This window comes from Halictus rubicundus, chromosome 1, assembly GCF_050948215.1.
Source record: "Halictus rubicundus isolate RS-2024b chromosome 1, iyHalRubi1_principal, whole genome shotgun sequence".
Taxonomy (NCBI): domain Eukaryota; kingdom Metazoa; phylum Arthropoda; class Insecta; order Hymenoptera; family Halictidae; genus Halictus; species Halictus rubicundus.
The window spans coordinates 9,440,828-9,457,389 of record NC_135149.1 but is presented as its reverse complement, the minus strand read 5'-3'; the positions used below and the strand labels follow the sequence as shown (position 1 = coordinate 9,457,389).

At 41.9% G+C, this 16,562-nt stretch overlaps 1 protein-coding gene across 6 annotated transcripts in view; it reads right to left on the bottom strand.

The window, feature by feature from the left end:
* Pdm3 (POU-domain protein pdm3) overlaps positions 1 to 16,562 on the bottom strand; it is a 283,616-nt gene that overhangs the window by 55,221 nt on the left and 211,833 nt on the right. The gene's annotated exons all lie outside the window — the stretch shown is intronic.

Below are 16,562 nucleotides of genomic sequence, written 5' to 3'. Positions count from 1 at the left end.
TTATTTATATGTTTAGTTTTGTGCACGATCAATGTCGAGTACAAATTGAACTGCATCAAACCTATTCTATAAAGAATTGCTTTATTTATGTAATTTTGGGTGCGATGCGTGAACGACGCGCATGTCGAGTAGGGTGTCGATAGAGTGACAGCCACGTATCCGAAGGGTGGCCGCTGGGTAGACGACGGGTTGGTACTGATGAAGGTAAGGGGTTGCGGGACGTAAAAGCTGGCAACGACGATGCCCGAAGAGAGGGTCACGGTGGAAGTACCGGGGTTAGAGGGGAGGGAAGATGTATCGAGACAGAGGGCGGACAGACTGCACAGGAGGAGGAGGAGGCGGAGGAGGGTGTTGCAATAATGACAGAAAATTGCGCGCTTCCAGGTTCCGTGGCGCAGCACCGACACTTAATTCAATTCAATTGCGATACAGTTCAATAATTCGATTAATTAAAAAATATCGCAGAGTCGCTCAGTCGCTTTCGGTCCGTGTCGTACGTAGCCAGCCCTCCCCTTGCACCCGTGGACGCCCTCCAGCCTCGTCTGGCCTCGAGGAGACGCTCGCGAAGACCCTCTTGTTCCCTGTTTGTGACGCTAAAAAACATCCCCCTGGCTCGAAACCACCCCCGCGCATTTCATCCCTCTAACCGGGGGTCGCTGAGAGCCCCTGACTAAAAGGCGCTCTCTGTGTATCGATGGAGGTAATAGCTGATAACTGAAACGTACCACTCGATGTTCCCGCATCATCTGTGATTACTTGATTATGGCTATCGAGTGAGCGATGCCTCCAACGACTCCTCGCTGCTGTCGCTGCAACCACCCTCGTCAGTTTTCGTTCGCCGTTCTCGTTCGTTCGCTCGCTCGTGAGGAAGAAATTCTCGCGAATCACCCCGGCAAATACTTCCCGGAGCAATTGGCGACCTTTGAATCTTTTTCCACTCATCCCGCCCATTTCCTACGATTCCGTCCAACCGACCCTGCCAACGCTACCTTCCGCCCTTCCTCCCACAACGTCCCACGGCGACACCGGTGCAGGCTCCACACCCTCGTCACCACACGAGCTGCACTTGACTTTTAAAAACCCTATTAACCGACGGTAATAGAGAAATCGTGCTTTCACAGACTGTTTCGCTGCCCGGGAACCTGGAGAGGGTGCTCCCGTTACCGGCACCTCTTACCCTTGCTACCGAGGTATCCCACTTTTCCTCCCTTTCTTCTTCAAACTCGTGGCATTGGTGATTTTATTTTTTTTTTTTTTTTTGGCTTACTCGGATTCTTTCGCGTAAGGTGGTTTGACTGGGAATGTTTGGATACCAAGGATTCTTTGGTGTAAGATGGTTTGAGGTGGTTTGAAGCGGTTTGATGTTTTTGGAGGTGTGGGGAGGGGGGGCTATTTTTCCACCTTCGTCCCTTTCTTCTTCAATCTCGTAGCATTAGCAAATTTGTTGGCTCGCGTAGTTTCTTTGGTGTCTAAGGTAGTTTGAAGTTGCTTGCACTTTCTGGCGTTGCGTGAGAGAATGAAGCTTGCGAAGGTGATCTAGTTTTGAAATTGTAAACTTTCTAGAGTCAATATCTCTACTTTTTTCAATATTAAACCTTCAGGGCCAACATTAGTGCATCCTACCGACCCTACAGAATATATCAAACTCTGATACACAAGATCAAACATAGGGGAAAATCCACCCGTTTAAATTTATTACATACTGTGAAATGATTTTGTTGTCTGTGTCGTGAGATGTATTTCTGTAAAATGTGATGCTATAAATGAATTTGTAGATTTAATGTTTGAAGCAAAAATCAATGAGATATGATTGTAGAATCTTTCATGTAACTATTTCTGAGGATTAATCCGCAGTGAGTAAAATTATAGAATTAACGAGGAAAGAAAATTTTGTACTCATTTCGATGCTCTACGATAGTCTACAAGTTTAATCCTGTACTTATCACTTGAGATTAGAAAGAACTGGCAAAAAAGTTGATGCAACGATTCTCATTGAATGAGAACGAAGACTCGCTTCAGATTCTGTTTACTAACTGACCATGAACGCCAAAAGAGACATTCATCCGGAATTCTCTACCGATAAGTCACGGTAGTTCTGCGACCTTAAAAACCAGGACTGCAACTGTGTATTGAGCGACGAGCAGCTTGAATGGTCGATATTAATTGCGCCTTGGCTCATTAATTCGGTCGCATTATCTCGACTACGCGAGCAAGAGATCGTCCGAGACCGTGGCTCTGCTCGCTTTTACACGGCCCGACTCGAGTTCGGCGGGCAATTACAATATGAAAGGCGCATAAATCAACGAGTTTAATTAACGCGTTGTTATTATGATCATGACACCGCCGCGGAATTATAATATCCCGAAACGCCCCTGAAGACCGCGCTGGGCGAGTCATTTTTCAACGGAACGAAAAGGGAAAGCTGCTGTTGAATCGGTTTAGGAGACCCGGGGAAACAATATTGTTCCCTGAATCTCCGTCCGTTTACGCGAGGAAACCATCCTGATCGTTAAAAACCATTTTCTTTCCTTTTATTTAATTTTCTCGGAGCTTCAAGTATCCAGACGTGACGAACTTAATGTTCAATTGTAAATTGACATTCAGTGGAATTCTGGCAACAGAGAGAAGTTCTAGTAATGTAGAAAATCAATTAGGTTAATTATAGTATAATGCCTCCCTTAAATTCAATCAAATGCCATTCTTCATACTTTTTTCTCTTCGTTTGAGGGAAAGCGTGTCTTTCTACTCGTCACAAAGACCATTTTAAGTAACACGAAGCATCGGTGGATAGCAACCAGACTAAAATAAGACTACTCAGCGTGATTGAAAGAGGTCGCGAAGCGGTTATGAAGTCGGATGTAGGTCGTATCATCTACATTATGGACGCACATAATTCAAATCGAATACGGAACGTTCCTGGCAACTCCCTATACAAGGCGTTACGAAAATAATCGCTCATTCTTCGCGAGATTATTGTTCGATTCATGTCGGAAAAAAGCTTACGTTACCTATATAGATTCCCTCTCTATCTCCGCTTAATTATTTGTTTGCCCCGACGCGTTCTCTGAGAATCCCTTATTTTAATGAACGAGCTGTAACACGGCGGCCTGGACAAAGTCTCATTTAAAAGCATATAATTTTATGTAACGCCCTCTCTGTGTTGTGTTTTCGAGCAGAGAAGTATGAAAATGAGCAAATAGTACGGTACTTTGAGCCGGCTCTTTGCGGCGGTGCACATTCATTCCTATTCTGTTTGAGACGATCTTGAAAATGATTTTCTCCCTCGTGTTTAATGACTGAGGTTACATGCCTGTACGTATGCTTATAAACTTGTTTCAGATTTGTGAGATTTGAAGCGAGTTTACTGATTATGGAGTAGAGACACATTTTGGAATCCTGAATGGAACATATTTTCAAAATACAGGTTTCTACGATTTAATTTTAAAATATTACCCTTGCAAGAAATTTTACACAAATTTTGCAGAGACAGAAAATAATGCTCACCTGCATACAAAAATTGTAAAAAAATTATGAAACACCGTAAGTATGTCAAATTAGTGGACTACGTTTAATAACGACGTTGTCAGAGAATTTCGTCAACACTTGAAAATAATTAAACGGTTTCCTGAAACCGTGTTCTATTTTCTCATTGCGTTGTAAGGAAGCAAAAAAACCAACAGTGTTTCCAGTAACATTTCATTAATACACTATTATCACTGTATACAGTAATAAAAGTTGCTCTACACCCAATAAACGAGAAATTACTGAACAGCGGATTTTATGCTTTTATGACAAAACTGAGTAGGTGAAACATAAAGTAGAAGAAAAATCGGATGAATTTGACATTGTATATTATTTACAACCTATTGAAACGATTAAAAAATGAAATCAAAAATACCTGAACACCCACCCTTTTCTGTTTTCCAGTAATCTCAGGTCGCATCTATCACGCGATCCGCAATTTAACCTCCATCGAAATGTCGCCTCGCCCGAAAACACCCTAAACCTATCCGAAACAACCCCCATTCACCGATCAACCATTATCACAGCTCATTCTCAGTTATCAAACATGGGAACCCGAAGCCAGTTGGGAAACTCTTCTGGCGGGTCTCGGGTACAATTCATTATGATTTAACTGCAGCAAGAAAGCTACTAGCAGGCGAGCCAACTACCAAGGAACGGAATAAGCTGGAGAGAGCTTTCTCTCACGGGAGAGAGAGAGAGAGAGAGAAAGAGAGAGAGAGAGAGAGAGAGAGAGAATGCGGGCGTCGGCGGTGGCAAATCGCTTATTTATACCGTGAACGGTGTAATACACTCGCCGGAGGCCATATTTAGTTTACCACCCCGCGGGTATAATGTCTTTTTAGGTACGTTAATTAACAGTATTCATTTTGCACAAAGGTTTCTAATTACGTACTGTACGGGGCCATAGACTTAGTGCCGCCCGCGCCACGGAAATGTTATGTCCCCGGCGTTTCTCGCGGAGACGGTCGAGAGAGGACAGAGAGTGAGTAAGATAGAGTGAGAGAGAGTGAGAGAGAGAGAGAGAGAGAGAGAGAGAAAACCTGGCCGAAGCTTCGCGGCGTCCGAATGCGGAATTAAGACTCGAAATCTGCCGCGTCAGCCGGTTGATGACACCGAGCGCGGGAGGGCGGAGGAAAAGGAACAGATCGAGTCGAGTCTCGGAGAATCAGAAACGGCCGAGCGTCGCGTGTCGGGTCAATACTTGTCCGGCCGCCACAGTTAGCAGTCGCATTAATTAATTATAATTAAGTTTTAGTTGACGCGACTGTGGAGCGGCGCGCGGGGTAAGCAAGGCAGGTAGCTACGCGACTCGCATTTTGAGCATTACCGATATTATGCAGATTTCATCCCTTCTCACGCCCCCCCTCCTCTCGGAACCGCCACGGTCTTTCTTCCCCCTCCCCCCGCCCACATCGTCCCCAGTCGCAGTCTTCAACGGCGCTCCGAGGTCTTTCTCTCTCCTCTCCTCGCCTCTCCTCTGCACTCCACTCTCCACCTCTTCCACCGTCATCTTCCAGGACACGCTCACTACTTGTGCCACTTGCCAAGCGAGTCAGAGAATGAATTATTTACTTATTTACGGTACGTAAACGGAAACTCTATAGCGCCTTGCTGCTCAACCCTCCTCCCTCCCCCCTCCTCAGCATCCCCCTTGTTCTCTGCTTACGCGGCCTGGAATTAAGATTGCGAGGTGGGGACCGAATTGCCAGGTGAGAACGGACACCTACGATTTTTCGGAACGATTCGGTAATCTGATTCCACGTTGATTCGGGATTAACCTCCGGCGAGCTTTCTGAAGTCGTTTCGTGCTCCAGTTTTCGGACCCCGGCGAAAAGACAGTGTTCGCTGGTGGTTCGGCGTGTATGGGTGGCTCTCAATGCGAGACTGTTGCCGATGACCTGGATCGTGTCCCGAGCGGATGTGTTCTGCAAATGACAGAGTAGCGGCCTTTTCTTGGACTAGTTTGAACTGCCTTGGAAGTTGTAATTCATTCGAATTGACCTCTTCGCCCGGATGCACGCTTTTGACAATGTGCTGATAGGGTTTATACTTTTCGGACGTGTCGATTGGTGTTCGTTTGGTGAGACGTTGGTTGACACGATTAGACGGCGGATCTGTATGCAAAATAAACATTTTCTCAACTGCAATGATATCGAGTGGAAATTTATTTTTTATCTGAATATATTTAACAGGTTGAAAAGAATATAACAGTATTTCTAAATTCTTTCAATATTTTTACTTTTTCAAATTACGTCCCAGTTTCCAATCATTCCAGAACCCTTAAATGCATGAAAATTCGCCCTCTAATCATTTCAGATGCTATAAATGCACCTAAATTCGCTCCTGTTCTCTCAATCTCGCGAAACTATGATACTTGCTGGATCGACAGTCGACGTAAAAAAAAAAAAACGAATAAAGTAGAATCTCCTGTACGGCGCTGATGTGGGAGAGGTAAGTGTGCTGATAGGAGAATTTTCGGAGAACAAAACGGCTGACTTGGACACGTCAGGCGTCTTTAGAAAGATAAGCACTATTTTAAGATGTCGATAGAACGTGAAGAAAGCGTTCGTCTCGCCTGTCCATTGCCGATTAAAATGACTGTACCGTTAGTATTAATTAAGAAATAACTAGAATAGCAAGAATCTGTGTCAGAGAATTTCGGAAATTAAAATGATCAGAAATTTATAATGGCGTCTTAATTATTCGGTAATCTGTCCCTCAGTCCCTCTTATTTGCTATTCGGTAAGCCTCCGTCAACCCTCCCTCTCGCGTCACTTGGCAAGCAAGTCATAGAATTAATTACTTATGTATGGTGGATAAACGGAAACCCGTGAATGCTCGCCCTCCGCACGCAGGGAATACAACGCGCCTAAACGGTATTGTCGAGGCACTGCGCTGCTAACAGCGACGGAAACATCGAGACTCGAAAGAAAATAAATATCCGGGAGCGTAATCACCTTTAACGAACTCGTTCGTTTGTCGATCCACTGTCTGTGGCCTCAGAAGAGAAGTTTAGAAAAACATTTATGTCAGTACCGGTCTCTACATACAAGAATGAATAAAATTGTAATGAGCAGACTTAATAACTGTAATACAAATAATTATTTAAATAAAAAAATTGTTTAATATACCACGTTTCTAAGACAGACTAAAAAGTATAAAATAATATTTCCTAGCCCCATACAGATTCCTGACCCCATACAGATGGTCCTGAAAATTTGTGATTGTGAATTTTGAATAGCTATGAAAATACTTGTAAGATTTAAAACGAAAAATGTGGGACGCATGCAATAGATAATTGATGCATGAATAGTTCACCTCAGTCGCAAACAATTTTATTGCACTGCATAATAGATATGAACTGTTGTGCGAGTTTTCTCAACGGCAGCTACTCTCTACACTCCTTACTATTATTTTGCGCCCCACGTTTCTCGTTGTAAATCTTGCAAGTATTTTCATTGCTATTCAAAATTCTCAATCACAAATTTTCAAGACTATCTGTATGCGGCTAGGAAAAATTATTTTATACTTTTTAGTCCGTCTTAGAAACGTGGTATATTAAACAATTTTTTTTATTTAAATGATTATTTTCTGCTTTTTAATCTTGTGTGTGTTGTCATCCAGTTCTGAGCTATGTTTAAAGTTTCAAGTCTCTAGCTCATCGGGAAGTTAGTTTAAAATCAATTGTAAAATTTGTACCGAACAGACAAACAGACGTGGTAAAAAGTAAAAGCATCAGAAGTAATTAAGACTATTGCTACAATATTTTGGACACATTCAAATTATCAAGAGAAAAAATACATTTTCATGTAGCTTCTGTCTCTCGTAAAAAACACAGAAAACTTTTATTTTGCATAAAGAATATAGCAACTGTCGAGTCTCCGAATTTGGGAAGCACATTTTTAATCACTCTTGTTCATTTGACACTTTTCGTGGCCAACCTGATATTCAAGGTGTCCCAATAAATGTATAGAAATGTTAAACTTGAATATTAAACACCCGGTTAAACCTAAAATGAGTGAAAATTAAAACATCCATCATTATCATTTTTTAAAGTGTGTATACATCTTTCGGGACACCGTGTATCAAATAATTCAGAAAAATTCGCATAGTCTGTTTACGGATCGCTCGTCACCAACGCGTGTGGGAATAGTGTAATGAAAATGTCGCGCGTATGTGGGAGCATAATGGCCGAAGTCGGTTATCTTGGCGGCGCGTTCTCTATTGAATATAGCTTTCCGCTGGCAAAGGGAGCGGGATTAAACCGCGCGAAACAATTCTTTCGTAGAGTGTCTCGTTGGCACTATTTCATCAGCGGTTTCACGGCACGGCAAAACGACGGGAGCTTCGAAGTAACGGTGTTGCTTGGCATTGTGCGTTTCAGTTCCCGCGTCCCCCGACCCTGTCGTCGTTTACGTTTGCCATCGTGGGCGTCACACGATAACCAACCGGGGGGAAACGGTTACGATTCGTTCGCAGTCGCAAAACGTCAACCGGGAAGCCGCGAATCCATCGGGCTAAGGAGGGCCGAGCTCCTTGAGGGCACACAGCGCCAGTAATGTCGTCGCAAAATCCACTGTGAGTACGCCTCAAATTCCGGCGGAGGAGGCTCAGCTCGTAAAGCACAGGAAGATGCATGCCGGGATATTAAGGCCATTATCGCCGTTGCATATTCATGCCGTATTATAATGAAAATACAGTTTATTACCGAAGATTAACAGCTTCTTACGACGACGCGCGCTTGCCGCCGCCGACGCCGCCGCTTGGCGACTACGCTTCCCGTCGTTTTAGCAACCCTCTTGCCAAAACCATTCGAACAAGAGGCGGAAACGACGACGTCGGCGACGATCGCCTCCAAATAGCTACGCTGCTTGCAAAATTTAATCAATTAATGCCGCCTTGAAAATAATTCTTTACATTGACCACCTCATCAAACCCCCTAAAATAATTCTGCACAATCCCCTCAATCCCCTTGATCTCCTCATCAAATCCCTTAAAATAATTCTGTGACGAAATATGTGAGTTGTATAAACTGATCTTGTAGTCTTGAAAATTAAGCCTTGAACTGTAAAGGGTTCAAACGACTTCAAACTGTTTCTAAAATTCACGTGTTTTGCTTCATTTATTTTATCTTATTATTTGGATTATATCTATTCAGGATGTTCGAATAATGTATGAATTTTTGCAGATTTTTTTAGGAACGAGGAAACTGACTAAAAACTGCAGCAGGCGTGAGAGACCCATCTTCACAGGTTGAGAGTAGCGTGAAAACGTTAACAGTCAAACGATTAATTCATAAATCGTCTCTGCATACTGCAGTAAAAGTTTGAAATTTTGAACGTAGCACGTATTTAACAGTAAAAACAAAAAAATGCTGGCCAATTTGAGCAGCTTACAACATGGAACACAAAATGTTGCCAGAATGAGAACATCTATATCCTTAAATAATATTCCTTCATAGTCTGTATGCGTATGAATTTAATTGAAAGTTATCTTCCACCTGTGCACTAATGCAGTAACAATATATTTCGGCTTCTTAGTGCTCGCGGGGAATTGCAGTTCCGATCAATTAGTCTGTTCCCTCGACATGTTCGAGGCTCCCGGAATCAAAGAGTTGCCATTTGCTTCTTGTTTTCGTTTCCTGTTTTGCTTGGTCACTGGGAACGAGTGGATCGTGCAGACCGAGCTCCTAAATTTCGTGTTCCTGAAGAAGCCTTGGCTGCCGCATCCCCTGCAGACCGAGGCGAACGGATTCGATCGGGAATTCGAGCTTGTAATGGGCGCGATACATTCCGTATCGCCGTTAATGCGGGGCAACTTAATGTAAGCAGCGAGCGAAGGAATAATAGTGGCCTAGCCTACGGACATTCATTTATCTTAGTTTATTGCCAACTGCGAGGAAACAAACACCGCTGGAATACGCAACGACGCGCCATTAACCTCCCGAGTCGCTTTGCCGGGCCCCGGAGCTTAACGGTTTGTCCTGTACTTTTATTCAGCCGGCTTTCTTTCTGCTTAATAATGACTCGATGATGTATCGTCATTTGTATCTACCCGTGCTTTTCTAAGTGGGCACGAGCTCCGCTCTCGCTTCGTTGCGGGACCTGATCGATGGAATGTAATCTGTTCGACGAGCTGAGGTTTCTCTTTGTTGCGGAAAGACTGCTTACTGTGGCGCGATCGCCGTGAGAATTTTCATTAATTTTCTTGCGGCCAATTAATCGCCCGCTTAATACCCAGTAAACGCGAGAAAGGTTGCAAAGTGTTGGAAATATTTTTCTCACGCATTCAAATTTTATACACTTATTCGGGGCACCAAATTTCTTTATCAGAATTTGTTTAAAATACTTTCAGTCTTGTAAAAAATTTAATACAACTCGGAGTGTTTTAGAATTCGTAACACAAACGGGAAAATGTGATTTTACAGGAATAGGTAAATTTAAAGGAAAGAACGATCAGACACGCCAGTCACTACTTATAAACTAGTTTCCATTTGAAGACAGAGCCTCGTACAAACAAAACTTATTGTATATTTTCACCTTACTGTTTTTCTTAACATCACTGTCTTTCTGATTGCATCTTAACACAAGAATTGAATTTTTCTTTGTTATAATACGATGTAATTCTTAGTTTACTTGAGCCTCGAGAAAATGTTAAAGTAAAATGATTACATTTTATTTGAACTTTGAAATTGTGTTACGTAAAATTATTCTAATTGAATGGAACTGTAGCTGGATCTATATTGTTACTTGATTTTAATATTTGATTGGTAGACATCTAAAACTGGGTACAATGTAAAGTTGAATAAAATAAATTGAGAACATTATTTGACAAACTTTTAACGGATCCATAGCAGAAGAACCATTCAATATGTGTTTAATGTTAATGTCAGCACGTTTCTATATAAGTTTCGTAAGAATTTGATGCAATTATAGTAAACACTGCCTAAAACTCGAAAAGAAATTCCATAGAGTCCAGCACCATTTTATATTTCATTTAAATCTTGAAACAATCCTCGACAAGCGAGCCAAATTTTACTCTGTTTCGAAAAATCCAATTTGATCTACAACCGATAAACGCACAAACTCGCCGAATTTATTTGCTAACAGCTCCGAACAAACGCGGATCCAGCGCGAACTAATTTAAAGGACACCCATCGTGACTTTCAGAGCCGACTAAAATGGCTTCGTCATGGAGCCCCTGATCGAATCCGGATCGACAGGTTTCCAAATGTTGCCTCTTTGAACATTGTTCAACGGAGGGAGGGGGGGGGGGTCATTCGTTTAACGACCAGCGAACAGAACCCGCTCGCTCGCGATTCCCGTCGCCGTGAAAAAAGCCAGAACGCCAGGAAGATCGAGGCGGAAAAAAAAGCGTGAATCGCAACATCGCGTCGCATCGCATCGGCTGCCGTATCCGAGACGGAATCGGACACCGATCGGATGAACCGGCTCGGGGTAATTAGCCTCCATCGTCGTGCGCAGCGGGCGTTGTTCCCTGCCGAAACAAATTAGATCGTGACGCGTCGCACGAACGAATAAATTTAGGGAATGTTTCGCTACGAATAAAAAAAAAAGAGCCAGCGCACCAGCAATCCAGAGAGAGAGACGATGAGAGACAGAAACAGTCAGGGCGAGCGCGAGAAAGAGGGGGAGGGGGTGGCGGCTGGAAAAAAAGGGGGAAAATCGGGTTGGGGAAAAATGTTTCTGGCACGGGATATAATGGACGCATTGCACACGACTATAATGAGATTTTACAGTGCAATTCACATAAAGCATTGGAAACAACAAAAGCTTTGAGCCGGGGGATGGGGAGAGGGAGGACAGGCGGGGGTGTAGCGCGATAAAAATGCCTGCGTCTAAACACATTACTTCTACTGTGGCCCCGGTTTCGCTCGCGGCTCCAACACCAACGATCTCTGAATGCTAGCCTTTTTTCCGCTTTTCTCTCACCCCCATCTCTCTCTCTCTCTCTCTCTCTCTCTCTCTCTCTCTCTCTCTCTCTTCCTCTCTCTTTCTTTCTCTTTCTCTTTCAGTTTCACCCTTTTAAATATGCCTCGGAATCGGGTGTAAGCGCGTCTCATTAACGGTGCCCGCGTGGTGTCGCTTTCTTTGACGAGGCTCTCGGCCCCACCAGAGTTTATTACCTCTGAAAAGCGTGCCGTGGCCCGCCGAACAAAACGCAACAGTGGAGACATTTTTCGATTACGGAACGGTTAAACGGTGATAATTATGTGTGCACCCCGGAAAATGAGAGGAACGATCAAAGGAACGGCGCCGCGCGCGGCTCGCGCGGTCCGATGCGTTTTTCGGGCTCGCTGTCACGCGGCCTCAATTAGTTACTGCCGGGAAAAATGCGTTTTATTCGACGGTGTAACAAATACCGCTCCATTTGGAAATATTTACGGGGTTATGAAATTTTTTGATGTCGCCCGCGTGACGGCTCGGTCAGCCGACCGTTTGGTCTGCTTCACCGGCAGACGACGCTCTATTATTGGCCGATGACGACCTCCGCGAGGGCCAATTTATACAAAGGTTTATTATTATTATCATTGTCGTTGCTCTCTGTACACCGGTGATCTTTGTCGAGATTCATAATTTTTTTTAGATTTCTCGTCTGCAAATGTTGGGATTTTATCAATCAATGATTAGAACTTGTTAGACCTTAACTGTTTTCTAGCAGAAAAAGAGTATTTATGTTTATCACATATCTGCAGTCACTTTGATTCATATACCATAAGGACCATTCTTATGGTCCACGCAATTGTTTCAGGTCATAACTCCGTTATTAATGCATTTACGAAAAAATATCATAAGAGAAAGATAAATGGTTCGAAGAGCGCTACATTCGTAGGCCCTTAGATATTTTTTTTAGGTGCAACTTTAGGTTCTTTAAATAGAAATGCATAGTTTTTGTTGCACTAATCGATTCCTCTGTTCATTCTACGTGAAAAATTATTAGGCTACGATGCCACAGAAAATTATTAGTTCTCGAAATGTTTTCAAAATCTGTCTCTGTTATGACAACAATGTCGAAACGGTGTTTAGGTTTACTACATTGACGTGAAACGCTTGAGCATCTTCTCAATAAAGACAGGTTTTGAAAATATCTCGAGAACTGATCATTTTTTGTGCCATGGTACCCTAATAATTTTTTACGTAGAATGAACAGAGGAGTCGATTAGTACAATAAAAAACATGCATTTCTATTTAAAGAAATGATGCAATTGTTAATTGCACATGCACAGTTGCACCTAAAAACAATCTAAGGGCCTACGAATGTAGCGCTCTTCGAACCATTTATCTTTCTCTTATGATATTTTTTCGTAAATTCAGTTATGTATTTTGAATGGTATGCAGTATTGTTTGAAATAACCTAGATATTCAAGTGAACAGAGTTCGTGGGACACAGTGTATGTATATTTAGAATAGCCAAAGAAATTTTTATTTTGAGATAAGAGAAGCGAATATATTATATATTCATATTTAGTAGATTTTATTTGATGAAAAATGAGTGTAAAGATTGATTAAAATGTTATTTTATATGACATACGCTTAAATGTAGAGACGCATATGAAATTTTTAAAATGGTCTCTTGGAAGCTAAAGTGCATTCAAGATTTATATATTCACTTGAAGATTCTATTTTGATTGGAAGTGGGATAAATAATTCATTAAACTTTCTACGAAGTGTCCGTTTTATGGCTAACACACTGTAAATGTATAATATCAATGACCTAATTATATTACACGCTCTTAGCATCAATGTGTTCATAATCCCGTGTCCCACATACGGGTCACGATGAGGTTGAATGAAAAGTTAATGAGTCGCTCGAAATTCAGGATAACAAGTACTGTAAGTAAGGTTACCAAGGAAGCCATTGAGAATCTATATGAATGAAACAGCATAGGTCGTAGGAAAGAAGACTGTATAATGTTCGTAATAAAGACATCAGTTTATGTGTGTTGAGATTCTCATTATGCAATTTTAATGTAGAGGCAAAGTGTAAGAATATAAGCTAAAACGATGATACAAAAGAACATGAACTGAATTGATCTGAAAGAAATGTAATTTGTAAACTACATGAATTAAGGGGTTCATATACTCTTATATAGATCAAAAGCTTTGAAAAAATTTTTGTACAATTCTAAGAATTGATACGGGGACGAAAAATAAAATTATGTTATCTCGTTTACGATTTTATTGCTACATATATAGAAAAACTTAAATCATTTTTTTTTAAACATACGTTGGTTTTTAATACAGTTACGAAGGTAGGTACCTGATCACCCTCATTACCATTCAGTACTATCAATCTGTCAGAGAGAATCACTAACTGACCAGATACCTTCTTTTTCATCCGGCAATCTAGTGTTAACAATTATACATTGATATGTACCTTCAGTTTTCTATTCTGTAAAGATTTTTTTCTTGTTTGGAATTTTTGTATTGTATTTTTTATCACGTTGAAATAAACCTCATATGAGATTTTCTATAATAAGAAAAAAAAAATATACATTGAAACAGTGAATCATTCAAGGATAATCTTTCCACCCTCAATTCTTATTACACTAAGGAGCAAAACTGATTACACAATATTTGAAACGACATAACTTTTTAAAAATTAGATCAAATGACTCGAATGTTATTGAGAAGTTAGAAGGATTAGTTGATTAGACGAGGTGTAAACAATTTTTGAAAAAAATTTTAATTCGTCGGAATCGTAAAAGAAATAGTAAAAGTTGGTTTTTTTCAGCATTTTTATGTGAGCCTGTATTAAAAATTTAAGGAATGTGTTTGATTCGCTCGAATAAATTATATCCATGCTGAAAATTTCACCGATATTGGTTACTTCGTTTACGAGTTATAAACGATTAAAAGTGTGATTTTTAGTCGAAAATCGTGAAAAATGACAATTTTCCCACTTTTAATCGTTTATAACTCGTAAACGAAGTAACCAATATCGGTGAAATTTTCAGCATGGATATAATTTATTCGACTCAATAGAACACATTTTTTAAATTTTCAATACAGGCTCAGATAAAAAAGCTGAAAAAACCAACTTTTACTATTTCTTTTGCGATTCCGACCAATTCAAATTTTTTTCAAAAATTTTTACACCTCGTCTAATAAACTAATCCTTCTAACTTCTCAAAAACACTAAAGTTATTTGGACAAATTTGAAACAAGTTACGCTTTTTCAAATAGTGTGCAATCGGTTTTGCTCCTTACTGTATACTTTTTGAACTGTTGAAGTTTAGGAATTGAATTAGAAATATGGTGCCCATATTGTATCTCTGATAATTTAATCATTTACAGTAGACAGTTTCCGGTACCGAACAAAAACAGCTGGACCCCCATTCGTCCACCCGCAAAATGACGCTAAGTCACCGTCCATTGTCATCATCGGCCACCATCGAAAATGGGGCGCTAGCAGGCAGGAAGTCGCCTGTGCGTCGAGCATCGAAAATTACTTCCCATCGGTCGCGCACGTTTGGAAACGTGTAATTAGCTGAGCGGAGATAAAGGATGCACATGCACCGTTCGCGAGCCGATGGACGGATTTCAATTTTTGGAAAATCACGATGCCCCGATGGATCCCCTTGGACAAACAAGTGCCTAACTCTGTCTACCTGTTTTTTCACCGAACCATTTCCGGACCTTCGACTCTGAATACCCTTTGAACGGTGTCCAATAGGGAGTGGGCGTTCGACAGGGGGGTGGCCAGAAAACCGAAGGGGTAGAAAGAGGTTTGGGAAAGGGGTGTGCTTGAAAGAGCGAACGAACGGGACAGGGAGAAGAAGAGAAAGCCGAACCGCACACAGAGGGAAAGGGTCGCGGATGCAGAGGCCAGGGTTGACAGCGGGGAAAAGAGAAGGGGAGAAGGAGCGAGAAAGAGAGAGAGAGAGAGAGAGAGAGGGAGAGAGATACGAGGCGAGAGATAAAAAAATATTGGAGGGTGCGTTTTGTCGCGCCGCCGATAAATTTTGAATGCACCCGCCGGGCAGAATTAGTTGCCTGTTGGGTAATGATCAAAAAAATTATAAACAAAAGATTCCACGGATGGCGAGCCTTTTTCGTGGATCAGCGAGGCAAGTGGAGAGAACGCTTGCGAAAAGCTTTGACGGTGGTGCAGGTTCGCCACCCAGGCTCTCCTCCCATAGGTGCCCAAACCTACGGCACACTATATTTAAAAATCGGCGCGGTCTCCCGGAAACTTCCTCCACAAAGGGAAGGGGCTAGAGCGCCGTTTACATCGGGTTTATTAAAATCGACTGCTCGCGAAATATAAGCCGCCAACCGAAACTGCACGGCCAATTCTATTCCTCTCTTTCTCTCTCTCTCTCTCTCTCTCTCTCTCTCTCTCTCTCTCTCTCTCTCTCTCTCTGTGTGTGTGTGTGTGTGTGTGTGTGTGTGTCTCGTTCTCTCTTTTCGGATCCTCGTTAAGGCTGCCAGACACTAGTCAACCCTTCTACGCCCGCGTAACGATAGAACGATTCGGAGTTTTCTGCACTTAACCTAAATTTCTGTTTTGGCATTTTGTTCCGCTAGTTTAAGCCCGTGGTGACAATTCCGTTTGCGCTGGGTTATTCGGAGATTTCGACAGTCGCATGGTAGTCAGTAAGAGTTACAGGGTAGACACAATAGCGCATGGTAAATGCACAATACTGCAAACACCGAAAATAGTGTATGGAAGTCAAGTGAAAAATATACACGACTCTCGAAGCTGAGCGTTCCCAAAATCGATGAAAAGAACTAACTCCTAATTACTAAAGGAAACAACACGATGTGCAAAGAATCGATGCATTCGCTCTGCAAATGCCCTCCCCCCTCCCCTAGAGAATTGCGCGCACCCAAAAACCAGCGCAAAACTCAGCACTACAATTAGAAAAATAAATTGAACACTGTAGCGAAATGTACAGAAACCATCTCTTCATCGAGTTCCACAAAATTCGATACTAGAATTGGAAAAAATTGATAGGCGAACTGGTAAGCGTAACTCGGCCTGCTGCAGCTTCCGAGCGTTCTATCAAAAAT